Source organism: Haliotis rufescens, unplaced genomic scaffold, assembly GCF_023055435.1.
Source record: "Haliotis rufescens isolate VD_foot unplaced genomic scaffold, xgHalRufe1.0.p SCAF_5, whole genome shotgun sequence".
Taxonomy (NCBI): domain Eukaryota; kingdom Metazoa; phylum Mollusca; class Gastropoda; order Lepetellida; family Haliotidae; genus Haliotis; species Haliotis rufescens.
Genome location: NW_025964223.1, coordinates 2,492,122 through 2,496,358, shown reverse-complemented (window position 1 = coordinate 2,496,358; position 4,237 = coordinate 2,492,122).

Here is a 4,237-nt window from a genome sequence, read left to right as displayed (position 1 = left end):
TATATTATATTATATTATATTATATCTCTTTGTTAGGCGAGCGTTTTGGGGCTCCAACTAGCCTCAAGACATACATAACGCATCCGTTATGTATGGCCTGAAGGGAATTTTGGAGACATCTGTAGCATATTAATTCACTCCTTATTATTAATGTTTATACTGCCTGAGGGTTGAATTATATTAATTTGAACTTATATAAAACAAACTGGTTAACCATGGTATTGCGTATCTATCTGGTACGATAAACACCCTGGAGCCAGTTGCCACCATAGCCTTGTTTCGGAAGGGACGTCAGTATTGCCATCTCTCCAATCACAAACTAAGCACAGAATTTCTCTCGCTGTTGAAAAGTACTTGATTGGAAGGCCATTTGCAGGGTTTACAATGCACTGAGTGCATTTCAATTTGTTTCATAAAAAAACAAAAAAACAAACAAAAAAACCATTGACAGCCTGAATACATGTATGATCTAGTATCACGATTTCCATCAGGGTGAGCCCAGCACTACTACATTCACGGACTCCTACTTTTTAACGTAGTTTATGCTGGAACTCAACCAGATCCAATCAATAAACATGGCATACGTTGATGCATGGAGCCCTTGTGTTGATGATATTGGCTTTCCTGTTGAATACTAATTCCCCAAGGGGACACGGGTGGCCCAGTCGTCAAAGGCGCCGCAATTCGCTGTGCAGAGTTGCGTCCCTTGGGCACGCCAGAAACCTTTGATTGTGGGTTCGAATCCCGGTTCGCCCCGATTATGTTTCTAGGTTTGTCAGCACCATACCCGTGCTCGTGGGTTTCACCGAAGTGGTAAACGTTTTAGACCGCATCACTTGGGGCTTTCCTCCCACATTAAGCTGACACGCCGCGATATAACTAGAATACTGTTAAAAGCAGCGTTAAACACAACTCACTCACTCCCTAAATCCCCAATCCGTCTCATTTCCACAAATTAATGTTATCCATTATCCACACATGGTGTACACGAGTGATAGGGATACGCTTACAGCCAATATATGTGCGCTAACTTTTCATCATGTTTTCGAATAAAAGATGGCGTTTCTGATTATTTCACTGTAATGTTGACGTCGGTACCCGTCAGGGGTGTGTTTTGAGCCCAACACTTTTTACCATCTTTTTAAATGAACTCAGTGATGTTGAGAAATATGGTGGTCCAGTCATATTCATTGGTAGTGAGATACCACATCTATTTGCATTAGTTTACGCAGACGGTGTATCGTTTGTTGCGGACAGTGCTTTACAGCTGCAAAAGAAATTGAATGTTGACAATTTCGAAGTATCCACTGGAATGGAAGCAAACCAATCAATCAGATTCGTCAACTACTATCAAAAGAAAAATGGATACCTATCATTTCAAGAAGCCTTAAAAATATTTGACAGTATTTGACGTTTGGAGAACATCGGGCATCAAATTAATTGAAAATGTCCAAAGATCCTTCTGTGAACGGTTTCTTCGATAATATACACCTAATAAGATGGGGTACTTGGGGGAGACTGGCAGACCCCCTCTGCAGTCTATCTAGGTGACAAGAGCAGTGACATATTGGTGCAGACTTCTTCACCTTGACACTCACAGATTACTTCGTCAAGGCTTCTTAATACTAAAATCACTTGATGAGGTGGGAAGAGGGACATGGACTACATACATTTTGTTCAGCTAAGGTTTCTAGTTACAACAAGACATCGGTGATATAATATTATTCCCAAATGAATTTCGACAAAGAATAGCAGAGTGAGTGAGTGAGTTTGGTTTTACGCCGCTTTTAGCAATATTCCAGCAATATCACGGCGGGGGACTCCAGAAATGGGCTTCACACGTTGTACCCATGTCGGGATTCGAACCCGGGTCTTCGGCGTGACGAGCGAACGCTTTAACCACTAGGCTACCCGACCGCCCCAAAGACTATCAGATAACCCGAATCAGAACTGACGTCTTTCAATAGAATTATCTTCGAAATGTAATTACTTTGTTCAGCACAAATCTGTGTTGAATACAGAACGCTATTTAACAAATGGCATTCGATATTACATTATGATTTATATTTCAAAGTTTGATGTAATACTTTTTGTTTAAATGTGAAACTTGGAAGACACATGTACAGCTAGACTCAGCTGAACGATTTTGCGATTTCTATTTGACCAAAAACTTTCAGCATATATATTGAAGATGAATACCATGCGATGTTTATATGTGGACGATTTGTCACTATAAGATGAAAATACATCTCGCCATTTCACACCGATTATCCATCTATTATACAATTTACACTGCTGATGCAAACAGGTGATAATCTTGTCCTTCATAAATTGGGTTTATACTTAGCAAAAACCTCAAATAAAGATATGCCTAATATCTTTTCGCCATGAATGAAATTGCTACATACATAATGTATTGGGTATATGTGCAATTATAGAAATATAATGCTTATATACAACTAAATGTTACGGTACAAAGAGGTATTAAACTGTAACAGAAGCTTAACAGTATCGAGAAGGTACATGCTGTGATGTGCGCAGTACATTCACTATCGGGTGATCATACCTTCGGATCTTGAGGCAAGAAAAAAAAGGTGAGGTGAGGTGATATTGGGTTTAACGTTTAAAATGTGTGAAGCCCATTTCTGGTGTCCCCTGCCCAGATATTGCTGGAATATTGCTAAAAGCGGCGTAAAACCATACTCACTCACTCAAGATTATATAGCGACGTGCATGCACGTGTGTGTAGGGCTGCATATACTAGCCCTGACTGATGCCGATTGATAGTGCTAGCCCCTTAATGCCAAGCGTCAGACAGGGTAACAACAAGTATTATCTTTTAAGGTCTTTTGATATGACGCGGCCGGGGATCGAACCCCGGACCTTCCGTTCTCCGGGCGGACTTGAGCAAAAGAGGTCCAGGGTACAACAATTAGGTGGTTTCCATGTGTGGGCTGGCTTAGTGAGGATTGGGTGGTTTCAATTTGTGACCTGGGTGATTGGGGATTGGGTGGTTTCCGTGTATGACCTGGCTGATTGGGGATTGGGTGGTTTCCGTGTATGTCCTGGGTGATTAAGGATTGGGTGGTTTCCATGTATGACCTTGGTGATTGGGGATTGGGTGGTTTCTGTGTATGACCTGGGTGATTGGGGATTGGGTGGTTTCCGTGTTTGACCTGGGTGATTGAGGATTGTGGGGTTTGCGTGTATGACCTGGGTGATTGGGGATTGGGTGGTTTCCGTGTATGACATTGCTGATTGGGGATTGGGTGGTTTCCGTGTATGACCTGGGTGATTGAGGATTGGGTGGTTTCCGTGTATGACCTGGGTGATTGGGGATTGGGTGGTTTCCGTGTATGGACTGGGAGATTGAGGATCGGGTGGTTTCGCTGTGTGACCTGGCTGATTGGGGATTGGGTGGTTTCCGTGTATGACCTGGCTGATTGAGGATTGGATGGTTTTACTGTGTGACCTGGCTGATTGGGTATTGAGTGGTTTCCGTGTATGACCTGGCCGATTCGGGATTGGGTGGTTTTCGTGTATGACCTTGGCGGTTGAGGATTGGGTGGTTTCCATGTATGCTGTGATTGACTGAGGCATCTTGCTCCGCCTGCATGGGTCGTTGGTCTTGCAGTCAAAGTGTATATTTCTGGTCCAGTCTCCATTACTCGCAGGCTGCTGTGATATAGTTGAAATATATTGCCAACAGCAGAACGCCATGCAGGAATATACACACAAACACAATCTGGCGCTACCATGAGATGGCATGCTGGTATTCACTCTCAGAAGCGGAGTACAGTGTTGAAAGGAGGAGGTTAGTTTGTATCATACAACAAAATAAAATATTTACCTACATATTTGTCTATATTTTCTTAAACAGACCTAAATCATATCATGAAAATGTTTTTGATCTTCCATTTCAATAAGGGGAGGTAGGGTAGCCTAGTGGTTAAAGCGTTCGCTCGTCACGCTGAAGGCCAGGGTTCGAATACCCAAATGGGCGCAATATGTGTGAAGCCCATTTCTGGTGTTCCTATCTGGTGCCGTGATATTGCTGGAATATTGCTAAAAGCGGCGTAAACCCATACTCACTCATTCTATTTCAATATTGCAGGCGTATACATTATGCTGAGTCACTAGCCACGCTGATTACTAATTTTCTATGACATGCCGCTGCATGTATCCAGTGTCATGACTCGTGTCTATATAAAGACGTAAACAATAGAGTTACCTCCCT